Genomic DNA, 16660 nt, shown 5'->3' with positions numbered 1-16660 from the left:
ACAGCTGGGAGAGGAGGGGGTGCAGGGGTGGAGGGCTGGGGGTCGGGGTGGGGCCTCCAGCTCCTCCTCGGCCCACCTCCTGCCGTGTTCCTGGCAGGTGAGTGATGGGGAGCAGGAGGGGCCCCTTCCGTTCGCTCCCTGGGTGACTTCATGGACCCTCATGGGTGGGGTGACCTCAGCTTTACTTGACTCTCAGGGCTGCGTCTTCTGGGAGGACGTGGTGGGGTCCCTGCTCCCCAGCCACACGGGTCGGCTTGGAGCGTGGGCCCAGGCCAGGGGGCGTGAACCGGCTGGACCTTCGTGTGGGGACACCCCCTCACTGGTGAAGATGAAGCGCCCAGAGGGGAGAGGATGCCAGGAGAGGGGGATCCTGCTGAAGGGGGTGGGGCCTGCTGGTAGGTAAGCACGGGCCCCGGGGGCCCGGCGGATGCTCCCTACAGAGCGGGGCAGGGAGGAGGCCCTGAGGGGGTGTCGGTCCTGACCCTCCCCTCACCCCACCATCTCTTGGACCTCCTTTCTGTCCCCTCGGGGCTGACAGTTCCCTGCATCCGGCGGAGCCCTCTCTTCCTGATGTCTGTCCACGTGCCCGGCGTAGTGACAGGTGTGCAGCAGGTGTTGGATGAACCTATGATCCGCAGGAGAAAAACTCACCCCACCCCCAGACCCATCCCCTGCCTTCCCTGCCTCCACCTGCCCAGATGCCTGCAACCTCATTCTGCCCCCTTGGCTCCCAACCAGGTCCCGGCTCCACCTGTGCTGACTTGGTCATCTGTTCCCCTCCCACCTCGATGACAGGCTCTGGAGGGTAGACGTTGCGGCTCCTGTACCCCCGCTCTGCCTGCTGGGCCATGGGGTGGCCGTGCTTGCTGCCCTGGCCCGCTGGACAGCCACGGTCGCCTGGCTCTGGCTCTCTTACTGCCTGCTGCTGGGGCACAGCAGCACTGCCCACTACTGCACTTTCCTGCCAACCCTGCAGGTGGCCCCCCTTAGCGTGTCCCCCAGCCCACCACATCCGCCCTTCCCGCAGAGACCCTCCTGCCTCAGATCTCCCGCCAGTTCCCACGCAGCAGCGGTGGGCATTGGTCCACCCGCAGAACCTATCACTCGCTCACTGAACGCCCCAGTGGCTCCCTCAGGCCCCACCCTCTGTCCCTTCCTCTCCCTGCTTCCTGGGACCCCAGCAGCCCCAGGACCTTTGCTCGGCCACTGCCTGGTACGTCCTCCTGTGCAGACCAGCCTGCTGGCCTCCCAGTGCTCTCCTAGAGGGCCTCTCGGCCCCAGGAGCAGCCCCTCGCCATGCTGGACCACATCGCTCTTTATCTTCACGGCAAGATGATCCCTTCTCTGACGTCTGCATGCAAGCCAAGCAGGCACTCACTGCGGCGTCCCCACACAGAGCTGGGGCCCCATAAGCAGGGCTGGGAGAGTGAACACCCTCTCATGAGGGCATCTTACAGGCACAGTCTGGGTGACATGGTCCAAGTGGCCCCAGGCCTCCTCCGGCAGCCCTGCCCTTGCTTCTCCGCAGACGGGAGCCGTCCAAGGGACCCGGCGGGAGCCACGCCCACCTGCACACCTGGTAACGGGCCTGTCATTCGCAGACCCAAGTGTGGAGATGGAAGTGTGCCAGTGCTTCTCCCAGCACCAGCCCCACTGACCAAGGACCTAGAGGCAGTCCTGCTCTCCCTGGGACCAGATAGGATCTATGCCTGCCCAAACCCCTGGTAATAGACATTCAAGAGGAGACATTACAAGTGATACCACAGAAATACAAAGGATGATGAGACTACTGTGGACAATTATACGCCAATAAATTGAATAAACTAGGAGAAACGGAGAAATTCCCAGAGACGTACAACCTACCAAGACTGAATCATAAAGAAATAGGACATCTGAACAAATAATGAGTATGGAGATTGAGGAGGTAATCAAAAGCCTCCCAACGTGGAAAGCCCAGGACCAGATGGCTTCACAGGTGAATTCTACCAAGCATTCCGAGAAGAACCGATGCCAGTCATTCTCAGACTCTTCCAAGTAACTGAAGAGGAGGGATCACGGCGAAGCTCATTTTAGGAGACCCGCATCACCCTGATAACACGGCCAGATAAGGGCAGTATAAGAACGTAAAGTCCAAGGAAATATCCCTGATGAACACGGTGTAAAAATATTCCTCTACATGTTAGCAAACCCAACCCCACAGGACCCTCACAGGATCGTACACCAGGATCAGGTGGGATGTATCGCTGGGCTGTACCGATGGGTCACTATGCGCACATCAGTCAGTGTGGTGCACCGTGCCGAGAGGACGACAGGTCAAATCAGAAGCAGCATCTCAACAGGGGCAGAAAGAGCATCAGACAAAATTAAACATCCTTTCATGATAAGAACGCTCAGCAAATTACGTATAGAAAGAATGTACGTTAAGATAGTAGAGGGCCCCTCTCCGCCCCCTCCCGCACCGGCATGCGAGGCGCGCGGCGCGGCTCCCTCCTCGGGGCCGCGGGAGCCCGAGCCCGGGCCCACCGTGAGCCACGGCCGTGGCCGTGAGCGCCGAGCACGACGACCGTGAATCGGAGCCGGACCGGAGCCGGGCGGTAGGTCGGCCCGAGGGGAAGCTGGGTCCAGCCTCCGCGGTGAAGCCGGCCGCCAACCGGACCCCGGCGGGAGCGGTCCGTGGACGGAGGGCGGGGAGTGCCGCCTCTGCGAGGACGCGAAGGCGTTCGGGGGCCCCAGGCGGACGAAGCAGGGCTGCATCGCGCGGCCGTGCATCGCGGCCGTGCATCGCGCGCGTGCTGCCCCACACCGCCGTGTGCCCAGCGCGTGGCGAGGCGGGGCAAGAGGACACGGTGGAGGAGGAAGAAGGGACGCTTAACCGCATGCTCACGGAGTGCTCCCTGTGCTACGAGGTCATCCACCCCGGCTGCCCGAAGATTAAGGCGTCAGAGGGCGTGGCCAACGATGGGCTTCCAGACTGCTGGGCGTGTCCAGAGTGTAAGCGCGCTGGCGGGACCGGGAAAGCCCGCGGGCAAGAGCGCGGCCCCGGCTTTAAGTACCGCAGACCCGCCCGGCTCCCCGCTGCAGGAGCGGAAGGTGAACCGGGACCACGGGGAGGGGCAGGAGCCTGCCCAGCGTGGGAGGGAGTGTGAGGAGGCGCCCGGCGCAGCGCCGACGCGCACCCCGAGAAGGAGCCCCTGACGGCATCCCGCGCCGCAAGTCGGACGTCGTGCATCTGGGGAGGAAGCGGAAATAGGAGAAGCCCCGGGAGCTGAGCGGACGCGAGCGGGCCTCGAGGCTTCAGGCGTCCCCCGCTTCCTCCTCTCTCCTCTCGGCGGGGCCCCCCTCTAGGCAGCGGCCTCGGCGCCTGGCGGAGACCCCGTCTCGCTCACGTCCAGCAGCAGCTGAAGCCTGGCAAAGAAGGTACGCTTTTTGGGAAAAAGCGGCGGTCCCGGAAGAACGCCGAGGACCGGTTGTCTCTAGCCAGCAGGCCTCTCGGGCGGGTCGAGCGGGAACCGGAGGACGACCAGCCCGAGGCGCCCCCCAAGACTGGGGAGAGCGACCACTGCCGCTCCGGCTCCCCCACCGCGGGGCCCAGCACGGAGGGCGCGGAGGGCCCCGAGGGCAAGAAGAAGGTGGAGATGCGCCGGAAGCCGCGCCTCCCCAGCAAGGAGCTGAGCGAGGAGCTGAGCGAGGAGCTCAACCAGATCCAGAAGACGGAGAGCAGCCTGGCCCACGGGAGCCGCCAGCCCGTCAGGTCGGAGCCCGAGAGCGGGAGCGAGGAGGCCAAGCGGCCCCTGGGCCTCTGTGAGCGCCCCCACCGCTTCAGCGAGGGGCTCAGCGGCCCCCCCCGGGAGCCGCGGCACCGGCTGGGGCCCGGCCTGCGCAGCCCGCCCCGAGTCATCTCCCGGCCCCCTCCCCCCGTGTCCCCGCCCAAGTGCATCCAGATGGAGCGACATGTGATCCGGCCACCCCCCATCAGCCCCCCGCCCGACTCGCTGCCCCTGGACGATGGGGCGGCCCACGTCATGCGCAGGGAGGTGTGGATGGCCGTCTTCAGCTACCTCAGCCACCAAGACCTGTGTGTCTGCATGCGGGTCTGCAGGACCTGGAACCGCTGGTGCTGCGATAAGCGGTTATGGACCCGCATCGACCTGAACCACTGCAAGTCCATCATGCCCCTGATGCTGAGCGGCATCATCCGGCGACAGCCTGTCTCCCTGGACCTCAGCTGGACCAATATCTCCAAGAAACAGCTGAGCTGGCTCATCAGCCGGTTGCCTGGGCTCCGAGACTTGGTGCTGTCGGGCTGCTCGTGGGTCGCAGTCTCAGCCCTCTGTAGCTCCAGTTGTCCGCTGCTCCGGACCCTGGATGTCCAGTGGGTAGAAGGACTAAAGGACGCCCAGATGCGGGATCTGCTGTCCCCGCCTACGGATAACAGGCCAGGTCAGATGGACAATCGGAGTAGGCTCCGGAACATCGTGGAGCTGCGTCTGGCCGGCCTGGACATCACGGACGCCTCCCTGCAGCTCATCATTCGCCACATGCCCCTGCTCTCCAAGCTCCACCTTAGTTACTGTAACCACGTCACTGACCAGTCCATCAACCTGCTCACCGCTGTGGGCACCACCACCCGAGACTCCTTAACTGAAATCAACCTGTCGGACTGCAGTAAGGTCACTGACCAGTGCCTGTCCTTCTTCAAACGCTGTGGGAATATCTGTCACATTGACCTGAGGTCCTGCAAGCAAGTTACCAAGGAAGGCTGCGAGCAGTTCATAGCCGAAATGTCGGTGAGTGTCCAGTTTGGGCAAGTGGAAGAGAAACTCCTACAGAAACTGAGTTAGTCCAAGGACAAGTATGTAAGTATGGGGTGGGGGTGGGGGTGGGGGTGGGGGGGACGCGGCAGGGGAGGGTAAAAGACATTACAAACACTAGGGCTTTTATTTTCAATTTGGAACTTGGAACAACAGACCGCAGAATGATTCCATTTTGCAAGTCTCGCTGAGGGGGAAGCCAGTCCGCCACCGTTTTGGGGATGAGTGAGTCAGGCGCTTACCTTTGGTTTTTCTGAATCAAAACTGCACTGCTTTCTGGACCATTTCTAAGGTGGCCTTTACCAAGAAGACATTCCCGTTGGAGAGGAGGAAGAACTTAGAAGAAATTCTCTTACTGAAGCGTGAGCTTAGGAATTTTTTTTTTGGTGGTGTTTTTGTTTTGGATGCCTTATTCCTGGCAACTTTGGGGTTTTTGGTGTCAACGTAAAGTGGACCACACACCACATCTGCCGTTTCAACATGTTTGTTTGTTTTTTTGGTTTTGTTACATCTTACATTATGCAGAACTGTTTTTGTACAAATTGTTTAAAAGTTATTTATGCAAGGTTTGAATGCATGCCAGTGTTTTATTGTTTTGAGATTGCCAACTTTCCTGGTTTCCTTAAGGTAGGAGAGAACTTAACCTGTACTTCGTACGAATCCATCTACACACGTGCCCAGATCTGGCAAAGCAGGCTAAGACCTTCCAGTTAAAAGCATGTCTAACTGGAAGTTGAGAGCCTGCTTTGTATGTCAGGAAGTTACAAAAGCATGTTGTGGATCTATGTAAATTATAGTCAAAGTGAGACACTTTGCTAAATTTCCTCTGTATAGAACTCACTTTTTCCTCAAAATTTTAAAATTCAGACTTTAGCCTTTGCACTCAGGAGGGTTTTGCTCCAGCATGAGCTCTTGTACTCTATAAGATCTAATTTATACAGAGTCAGGAAGTTGAAAAAATAATCCAACATAGCCTTTCTTTTCCTTTTTTTCTCTCCTTTGAAGTGTGCGTTGAGTTCTCATTTAAGGTTTATAACATGGCTGTTTCCCAGGTGTAAAGTTATGCATTCATAAGTGCCATTGTTGTAAGATGTTGTTTTCCTAGACCTTCCCTGACGCGGTTTTACCTTTGTTGAATTTGTATAAACAACTGTACAAAAATAAAAAATAAAAAGATAGTAGCGGGACTTCCCTGGTGGTGTAGTGGTAAGGAACCCGCCTTCCAATGCAGGGGACGCGGGTTCAATCCCTGGTCGAGGAACTAAGGTCCCACGTGCCTTGGGGCAGGCAAGCCCAGGTGCCACTACTGAGCCCACGAGCCTCAGCTAGAGAGCCCAAGTGCCACAAACTACAGAGCCCACACTCTCTGGAGCCCACATGCTCTGGAGCCCACATGCCACAACCAGAAAAGAGAAAACCTGCATGCCACAGCTAGAGAGAATCCTGAGTGCCACAGTGAAGAGCCCACGTGTGCTGCAACGAAAGATCCTGCATGCTGCAACTAAGACTCGACGCAGCCAAAAATAATAAACATAAATAAATTTAAAAAACTTAGTAGAGCCTATAAATGACAAGCACACAGCTAACATCCAATTCAGTGATGAAAACCTGAAAGCTTTTCCTGTAAGATCAGAAACAAGGAGGCCCACTCTCACCACTTCTCTTCAACAAGCTACTAGCAGTCCTCATCAGAGCAATTAGTCAAGATAAAGAAATAAAAGAAAAAAAATATCAGAAGGGAAGAAGTTAAATTGTCTCTGTTTGCAGATGTCATAATATTATATACAGAAAATCCTAAAGACTCCATTGAAAAAGCTACTAGAATTAATAAATGAATTCAGTAATGTTGCAGGATACAAAATCAACATGCAAAAATCAGTTGCATTTCTATACACGAACAAAGAACTATCTGAAGAGGAAATTAAGAAAATAATCCCATTTGCAGTAGCATCAAAATGAATAAAATACTTAGAAGCAGATTTAACCAAGGAGGTGAAAGATCTGTGCACTGAAAACTACATGACACTGTTGAAAGAAATTGAAGAGATACAGATAATGGAAAGATATCCTGTGCTCATGGGTTGGAGGAATTAGTACTGGTAAAATGTCCATACTACACAAACTATATGCAGATTCCATACAATTCCTATCAAAATTCCAATGGCATTTTTGATAGAAATAGAAGAAATAATCCTAAAATTAGTATGAACCCAAGCAGCCAAAGCAATCTTGAGGAAGAAGAAGAAAGCTGAAGGCATCATGTGCCCTGATTTCAAACTATATTACAAAGCTATAGTAAGAAAAACAGTATGGCACTTGCATAAACAATGACACAGACCAATGGAACAGAATGAGAACCCAGAAACAAGCCGATGTGTACATAGTCAACTAATCGTTGATAAGAGAGCCAAGAACACTCAATGGGGAAAGGGTAATCTTTTCAATAAGTAGTTCTGGGAAACTGGATATCCATATGTGAAAGAATGAAATCAGTTCCGTGTCTTATACCACTTACAATAATTAACTCATAATGGATTGAAGACTTGAATGCAAGACCTGAAACCATAAAACTCCTAGAAAGAAACTTCTAGAACTCTTTGACCTTGGTCTTGGCAGTGATTTTTTGATCTGATACCAAAAGCACAGGCAACAAAAGAAAGCAAGTGGGACTATATCTAACTAAAAACTGCAGAGCAAAGGAAACATTCAATAAAATGAAAACGCCACCTACAGATTGGGAGAAAATATTTGCAAATCATGTATCTGATAAAGGGTTAATGTGGAGAATATATAAGGAACTCATACAACTAGCAAAGCGAAATAAAAAATAACCTGATTTTAAAAATGGGCAGAAGGGGACTTGCCTGGTGGTGCAGTGGTTAAGAATCCTCCTGCCGATGCAGGGGAAAGGGGTTTGAGCTCTAGTCTGGGAAGATCCCACATGCTGTGGAGCAACTCAGCCTGCGAGCCACAACTACTGAAGCCCACACACCTAGAACCCGTGCTCCGCAACAAGAGAAGCCATGGAAATGAGAAGCCTGCACACTGCAATGAAGAGTAGCCCCCACTCGCCGCAACTAGAGAAAGCCCGTATGCAGCAACAAAGACCCAATGAAGCCAAAAATAAATAAATAAATAAATAAATAAATTTATTTATTTATTTTAAAAGATGGGCAGAAGATCTGAATAGACACTTTCTCAAAGAAGGCATACCAAAGGCCAACAGACACATGAAAAGATGCTCAACATCACTAATTATCAGAGAAATGCAGATCAAACCACAATGGAGGATCACCTCACACCTGTCTAGAATGGCTGTCATCAAACAGTCAGCACCAATGTGTCGGCGAGGATGCGGAGGAAAAGGAAGCCTCATGCCCTGTTGGGAGGACTGTAAACTGGTGCAGCCACCTCGGAGAGCAGTATGGAGGTTCCACAGAAAATTAAAAATAGAACTATTGTAAGATCCAGCAACCCCACTTCTGGGCATGTATCGGAAGGAAGTGAAACCAAAATCCCAAAGAGATATCTGCACCCCCACGTCCACTGGAGCAATATTTGCAGTAGCCAAGGCATGGAGACAACCTGAGTGTCCATCCATGGAGACAGACACTGTGGGACATCATATATTTATTATGTAATGCATATTATATTATATCGTGTATGCAGTGGCAACATGGATGAACCTGGAGGATGTTACGCTGAGTGAAACAAGCTGGACACAGTTTAGTTGCAATTGTGGCATGGCTGTGGGCTGGAGCTCCTGGCCGAGGCGGACGCTGGGCTGACGTGGCTGGTGCCCGTGGCTTTCATCATGACGTGGGTCTGCCTGGACTGTGCACGTGGCTTCTAGAGAGGGGCCTTGGGGTTGTGGTTCTGCGTGCCCTCTTGGACCCCAGGGGCCCTCGCTGCCAGCAGTCGCTGCCCTGGAACCGAGGCCTCCAGCCATGGAGCAGCATGACCCTGCAGGCGCATGAGTGGCCGCCCTTGGCAGCGGGCCCTCTGCCCCAGATGAGACTGCACCCCTCCCGTGTCTTGTCCACAGCCTCACGGGGGTCCAGGGTCAGAGCCAACCAGCCGAGCTGCCCCCAGATCCTGACCCACAGGAACCACGTGACATAGTGGAATGTTTAGTGTGAAGCTGCTAAGTTTTGGGTAATTTGTTACGTTGCAAAGATCCCTGATACCCCCTCCAACCATCCGTGCCCCACGGGGCGCTGTCCCTGGACCACGGGGCAGCACTTTTGCGCCCCTGATACTCTTCCTGAGTCTGAAGAAAATTTTTTCAACAGCTCTGTACTGGGGTACAAAAACGTCAGTGTATTTAGTAGCAGAGAATTTCCCCTTTGAGAGCCTGGGAGCTGGCCTCGCCCGGTGGCATCTGCCTCCCTGGCTTTTCCTGCAGAGGCTCGGGGCTGAGGCCAGGTGAGTACAGGTCCACTGGCTTCTGCCCTCTCAGCTGCTCCTGACAGCAGAGCCATCGCCCTTGACCCACATTTGGGGCCGTGAGTCACGGCCCGCACAGGGAAGGGGCTGAAAGACATCACTATCTAGTTGCAAGTTTTCTTCCGCTGCCTCAGTCCCCCGGGGCCACCCGGTCAGGTCGCTGGGTAAGACACAGGGTCCCAGTTACACCGGAGTTTCACGTAAACGGCGAGGGACTGTGGCTGTTTAGCACGCGCACGTCGCGTGGGTCTCTGGGTCATGCACCCTACAGGACTCTTTGCGGCCTGTCTGGGGGACCCGTGGCACCGCTGCTGCTCTCGTGTGCTTCTGCGGCACCTGCACCCCCTTGGGATCGCACCTGGGGGGCCGCGCGGGTCTGCGAGCTTAGCCCGCGGTGGGACGTTCGGCCTCCTGCTCTGGGAGCAAACGCGTGACTTCAGGGCACGCGCCTGGCATTTCAGGACCGCCCTGAAGACAGCCCAGGGCCCCGCTGGATGCCCCTGCCCAGAAGGGAGAAGCAGGGGCGCCTCCCGGGGGCCCTGCCACGTCAGCCACAGGCGGACCGTCACAGCATCCCTGGGTGGGCAGGGCCGGCATTCACTCTGTGACCTTGGCCTGGCCCCTGCCAGGGCTTCCAGGGTCAGCCGCGGGGCTGGGGGGGTGGGGTGACCCTTCGTGTCCTTACTTGTTCTACATCCTCTGGGTAAATAGATTTCACCCGAGGTGCTGTGCAGAGACGCGGACGTACGGACGGGAACCGAGTGGTTGCGATGACTTTATTTCACTGCTTTCTTACTTTGTGGATAGAAGGGATTCCAGTTTCTTTAGCGTTCTCCCCCTTATCGTACGCTCGGTCCTTGCGGTGTTTTGTGCTCTGATCTGGCTTCGTGTTCGATGGTGTCAGCACCCGCAGGGTGCGGTGCCCCCAGGTTCCAGGGGCTGGGGCCGCTCGGTGCCCGGGCCCCGCGCCGTCAGCCTGGGGCGCACGCGCCACTCTGGTGTCACGAGCCTCGTTCTCCGTCACGGAAACACGCGCCACGTTGGGAAAGCTGCGCACGTGTGCTGCCCTTAGTCTCCAGAAGCAGGAAGACGTTTCCACTTAGGATCCAAGGACGTGCCGTTTCCCTTCTGTGTTTCATTTCTTTTAGTCACACCGTCCCAGCAGTCACACGCGTGCCTTGGCTCTTCCTGTGATTCCAACGAGGGTCCAAGCAGGAGCCCCCCGCCCTGCCAGTGTCCTTGCGTCCTCGGCGAGGAGGAGCTCAGCGTGGGCACGTCTGGCCGAGACCGGCAGTGGCCGTCGAGGAGGGAACCCAGACAGGCTCCCGTGTCCCGTGTGGGCCGAGGCTTCTGGGCGCGGCCCTGGCTGGCCCTCGGCTTGGTGGGCTTTGGGCCAGACCCTGGCGGACGTGTCCCCCCGGCCCCTCCTCCAAACTCGGCTCAGAACAGGAGCCTTGATGTGCCCCCTGCGGGAGGCTCACCGGTGATAATTCCTGTGGGGACGGACCGGGTGCTGGGACCCTGCCCCATGGGCTGTGGGAGGGAGGGGGGCCCTGTGGGGACGGACGAGGGTGCTGGGACCCTGCCCCGTCGGCTGTGGGGGGAAGGGAGGCCCTGTGGGGACGGACGAGGGTGCTGGCTCCAGGGGGATCCCAGCGCAAGTGCCTTCGGGACCCGCCCTGTGGGGGAAGGGGGTGCGTTAGGCTGAACTGCGGAAGGTTCCTGAGAGGGGCAGGCGTCTGGGGGCCTGCAGAGACAGGAGCGGGGCAGGGCAGCCTTGAAACCTGTCGCCTTGGCGGTGCCCATGCTGGCGTGACCATGGGGCCCCTGATGCAGCCGTGGTGGGGACCCCGCTGTGCTGGCAGAACTGTGGCCCCAGAAGACGTGTTGGAGGGCCAGCCCCGGCACCTCAGGTGGGGCCTTCTTTGGAGAGGGGTCGTCACAGAGGTGGTCCAGTTACAGTAAGGTCATGGGTGGGCCTGACCCCCCAAGACCAATCCAGAGATACCCGCAGAAGGGAGAGGTTGGAGGCGGAGATGCCAGGACTGGGCAGGGCCACTCGAACCTGCAGGGGCCACCTTGGCCGACGGGCGGGGTCCACCCGCAGTCTGTCTGTGCGGGGGGCGGGGCGGCACAGACCCCCTCAGCCTCGGAAGGACCAGCCCTGCCCACCTGGGAGGATAAACGTCCGCCGTCCTGGCTGCCTGGCCTGAGGTGCTGACACAGGACTCAGACATGAGGCTGCATGTCCATCACTGAAATTCCAGCGACAACTCGATTTCTCAGTGCTGTTCCCTTGGAAACGGCTGGCGGTGGGGCCTGGAGTCCCTGTAGAGCCCCCGCCGGTTCCACAGTTCTGGGCCCGGCTGGACCCGCTGCTGCGGCCGAGGTGACCGGACACCCCCAGGTCCGGCCCCACGCGGGGTCCCTGCCGCATTCACCTCCAGCCCGCGAGGCCGGGACCATGGCGCGTGGCAGGTCTGAAATCTCATTTTCTCCAGTGAGCAGAGACAGGGTGAGTGGGGCGCTCGGGCCGTTAACCTGGTGGTTGCGACCTCACCCGGTGGCTTTCCTGCGACCTTCACAGCTGCCCTTGAAAGAAGAGCCCGAGGGAGCCAGACCTTTAGCAGCCCTGGGAAGAGGGGGTTTCCCTGCCTGCCCCTCCCCGCCCTCCCTGCGTCCCTCTTGGAGGAGCTCCGCCCTCAGCACAGGCCTCCCCCTCCCCACCCGCCTCTCCTCCTGTCCTGTTTCCGCCTGACCCTCCGTTCACTCTCCCCTCAGCAGGGCCTCCGTCCCCCTCGCTCTGCCGGCCCGGAGGTGCAGATGACTCAGGGTCTGTCTTAGGCTGGGAGACAGTTCCATCCATCCTCATCCTTCGCTTTGCGCTTTTGCCCATAAGGAATGGAGACAGGGCCTGGGGGCCTCGAGCCCAAGGATGTGGAGATGGGGGTGGAGGGAGATCAGGGCAGGACCTTGGGGTCCATGGCTTCCATCAGGGCCGAGGAAACCAAGTCACGCTCTCCCGAGCTCAGGGGCGCCTGGGGCCACAGGAGGTCTCGCTGGCCCCGAGGCCCTGGCATCCTGGGGACCTGGAGGTGACGGCCTTCCTCAGACCCTGGAACCTCAGGCCACCCTGACCTGGCATCGCCGCCCCAGGACAGCTGGCGACCTGCTCGGCTCAGCCGGGCAGAGCTCACTTTTGTTCAATAAAACACAACACACAAGATCATTAGAGTAACTGTGTCAGATTAAATGTGTCTCCGTGAACGAGAGTCGGGCCCCTTTAGGAATGCCTGCAATTTGCTTTGTCTTGCTGAAAACAATATTTTCCCCGAAGACCCCGGCTCGAGGGCCATTACAAAACACCATTCATTTTGCATGAGCTCCCCGCGCCCGGCACAGAGGACCGCGGGGCGCTCGTGAAGTATTTACGCGCCGCTGTGCACGTGCCTCTGTAAGTCACGCGGGTCCCTGGGTGGCAGGGGCTCCGGCTTCGCGGCCGAGGCCGGGGGAGGCCGTGGCGCTTTGCGGCGACGCTGCGGAAAGGCCTGGATCAGGCCGACGTGGGCTTCACGCCCGCTGCCCCGTCAGACAGCGCGCCTGGCTCGTCCGGAGAGCGGCGGCTCTGCTCACCGTTGCTGGGGCCTGTGGAAGGGAGCGAACGGGAGCAGGAGGGCACGTCCTCAGCATCACAAAGGACTTGTCCGCAGCGCCTCGGAGAGAAGACGGACGACCCGAGAGACGGGCAAGAAGAAGACGCAGAGGGTTTACACGAGGATGGAGTCCCTGTGCTGTGCGTGTGGAGCCGGTGTGCTGTCCCGTGCTGATCATGCTTACGTTAAAAAGAGACTCACAGGGCACTTCACAGAGGGGGAGATTCAGATGGAAGATAAACACCTGGGAAGGTGCCAGCCCTCTGCACCTCAGGGAATCACGTCCCAGGGAAGCCACGCCGGCCCCACCGTGGCCGCTTGGGCGGGGCTGGAGAGGCCCGGGCCGGGGCTGCCCGCCCCCCGCGGCCTGGACTCAGCTCGTGACCCGGCACGCCACGCCCGGCTCTCCCCCGACAGAACTGCGGGCACACGGGCCCGGACGTCCACCCGTGACGGCTCCATGACGGGGGCGGCTCAGGTCGGCCGCGGGACGGTCAGATGAGGAAACACCAGGCAGCCCCCGGCACGGACCGCGGGGAGCCACAGGCCACGCCGTGGGCGGGTCTCACACCCACGTGTGGAGCAGGAGAAGTCGGGCCTGAGGGCCGCACGCACGACTCACCACACACGGCTCAAGACGGGCGAAGCCAGGTCCACGTGCTTGAGCCCTCGGCCCAGCAACCCCACTCTTAAAACTCTAGTTTAAAGACGTGCTGGGAAAAGCCCACGTGGCTCAGGTCCATGGCCACTCGCGGGCACCGTGTGAAAGGGTGGGCAGCCTACGTGACAGCCTCCATTGTGGAAACCGGCACAGACCTGTTTTCCGGAGATGCCACCCCTGTGTGCCGCCCCAGCCCCTCTTTGCAGGACGTGGCACGGCCCCCACAGGCGGGGTCCACTTCCCACCCTTTGCCCCTGGGCTGGCCCGAGACGGGGCGGGAGGATGCTGGGTGACTTTGCAAAGCGAGGTCCCCGGAGGCCACCCTTCAGGGACATTCACCTTGGAGCTGAGCCGCTGTTCCTCTAAGAGGGGAAGGCCAGGGAGGGGGGGGGGGCTGTGGCCACGGGGGCTAGGGCCGAGCAGGGATGCCCAGCCCCCGCCCTGGTCCATCCACGCCGCACACTCTCTAGCCTGGGCTCCGGGCGGCGGGGCACCCGCGTCCTGCACAGTCCACGCACACGAGTGGAAAGGACGTGGGGGAAGTTAACAGGGAGCCCACAGCACCCTCCTGGTGCGGGTCGGGAAGACCTCTCCTAGCACATCCTGCTCTGTGCTTCGTGCGTTGTACAAATGAAGAACAAAATTAAAGCAAAAAGAAGACAATGCCATCCCGAAAATTGAAAACACGCTAAAACAAAAGAACCTAATTAGGTATCAAGTTGGTGACAACACCCCAGGGAGAAAAGCATTATTTCAAGTGACTTGAGAGCACGGTGTTCTGACGGTTCATCCTCCGTGGAAAATGCCGTGAGGAGGTTATCCTCGGGGCGGGGAGGGGACACCAGGGGACAATTCAGAGGCAGAGGACAGAAGGGAGTGGAGGGAGGGGGACGCAGAGAGACGGGGGAGGGGGAGAGAGCGGGAGCCGGGCTCTGTGGGGTGAGCCTTGGTCCTGCCCTCAGGAGAGCTGGCCACCCATCCTGCCCTCTGCCTGGTCCCCACGTCCTTTCCCAGCGCCGCACCCGGGGGCTCTTGTGATGCCCCGGCCCCTCCAGGCCCCCAGAGGCTCTGACGCAACTGCACGTGGAGGGCGCGTCCCTGAGCCTCAGGCTGGCACGGCCTTTGCTGCCCCTGGGTGTGAAGGGGACCCTCTGCCCAGGTGTCCGCCCCAGGGCTCCCCTCAGGGGCAGCTTCTCAGGAGCCCCTCCTGCCCCCTCCGCCCTCCCCTCCCCCTCCAGACTGGCCTCTGCTTTTCCACTTCCCACAGAATCCCCAAGAGGGCGGGGGCTTCGTCCGGTTCCCTGGGTCTCACAGCACCTGGCCCGGCCCCGAGGGCAATGGAGGAGACTCCAGGAGGGACGAGGACATGTGAGCCCCCAGGCGGTGGGTCCCCCGATCACCCAGTGGGACCCCCAAGCAGACAGCGGGGGTTCCGGGGACTTCCCTGGTGGTCCAGTGGTTAGGACTCTGTGCTTTCACTGCGGAGGGCGCAGGTTCAATCCCTGGTCAGGCCAAAAAAAAAAAAAAAAGATAGCTGGGACCACCCCTCAGATAGCTGGGACCCCCAGGAGACAATGAGACACTCCCAGATACTAGGCCACTCATATATCAGCTGGGACCCCCGTCAGACAGCAGGATGCCCCTCAGACAGCTGGACCTCAATCAGACAGCTGGGCCCAGCCCCTGGGCTGACAAGGCCCTGCCCGTTAGCACGTCCACAGCAGCAGTCCCAGGGACTGAGGCGTTGACCCAAACCTTCCACGTGGGGCCCATGTAGGTCCGGCCCTCCCCACCCCCAACTCCCTCTGCCCCCGAGTCTCCCCATAAAAGAAGGAAGGGTGCAGAGGAGCTGGGAGCACCCAGGACTCTATGAGCGAGCAAACTCCTCCTACTGCAAAGCTCTCCTTCCCCGTGTCCTCCAAGGGGCTCTGAGTGTCCCCAGAGAGCCCGGCGGGACAGCAGTCAGCCCTGGGGAGGCCCCGCAGCGCACCCTTCCGCAGGGTCCCCCCATCCCGTTCATCACGCCAAGCTCACCACCATCAGTCCCCTCGCAGGGGGAGCAGCGCCTCCCCGTGAAGCGTGAAGGGCAAGGTGTTCGGTGCACCGGACGCAGGACGGCGCATCTGCAGCTCCCATCTTGTGAGAAGCGTCTCTTCTCCAAGGAGGCGGCTCTGCTCCCATCTGGCCCGATCACCCCTGCCAGGCTGGAGGCTTTTGCATAAGTTTTACCGTGAAATCAAGAGGGAATGAGGCTCTCGTGCAGGTTCTCAGGGAACGTGAGGGCGGGGGGGTGTGTCGGGGGGTGGGGGGCGAGATCAGGAAGCAGCGGAGAAACAGTCTTCTCTCGAGGAAGAGAAACAGACCCAGGACCTGGGAGCTCAGGGCGCCAGCCGCCACGCCCCTGCCCTGGACGGAGGGCATCTCACCAGCAAGGCTGCGCCAGTCCCGTGGTCCATGAACCCTCTGTGGCACTCGGAGACGGAGGATGAGGTCTCCGGAACCTTCCACTGGGTGAGAAGGGGACACACATGGGCACACGGGGACCCCGTGGCTTCCCTGCACGAGGCCACGGGCCTGCCCGCCCTCCTGGGGCAGCTCTGGGCCTCCGTCACGGTGGGAAGTGGGGCACCCCCTGCTTATCTGGGTCACTGTCCGCGGTGCCCAGTGCACTATGGCCGGCACTTCACCAGCCACGCGGCGCCCGGCCCTTCCGAACACGCGTGTCAGCGCCAGGCCGCCCGGTCCCGGGGTCTCTGGCCTGCTGACGCGTCTCTCCGGGCTCCAGACGGCCCTCCCCCCGCTGAGGTGCCCCCCCCTCACACGGCTGGAAGGTTTGGCCCCACATCAAGCCAGTCCTCCCAGGAAGCAAGGGCTTCGTTTCCCTTAAAAAAATCTGCGCTCTCTCTGTGCTTGGCTTTGAGAGCCTCGTGTTCTGACCTAGAATCTAGATCACCATGGTGGTTTTCTCACTCCATTTAGTTTTTGTTTCGCTCTGTTTTACTCGATGTTTTAATTACCAACGCAGTGTATACTCCCTGTAGCAAGTCAAACAGGATAATGGAGAAGTTAGCCATCTCCGTCCCAGCCTT

The 16660-nt window shown here is 58.9% G+C and overlaps 1 pseudogene; it reads left to right on the top strand.

The window, feature by feature from the left end:
* The first annotated feature begins 2861 nt into the window (after positions 1 to 2861).
* LOC130837110 (lysine-specific demethylase 2B-like) lies at positions 2862 to 4841 on the top strand (annotated as a pseudogene).
* Positions 4842 to 16660: the final 11819 nt, after the last annotated feature.

The sequence above is a fragment of the Hippopotamus amphibius genome, chromosome 15 (genome assembly GCF_030028045.1).
Source record: "Hippopotamus amphibius kiboko isolate mHipAmp2 chromosome 15, mHipAmp2.hap2, whole genome shotgun sequence".
Classification (NCBI taxonomy): Eukaryota; Metazoa; Chordata; class Mammalia; order Artiodactyla; family Hippopotamidae; genus Hippopotamus; species Hippopotamus amphibius.
Note: the sequence above shows the minus strand (reverse complement) of the source record. Positions and strands in the feature narration are given on the sequence as shown.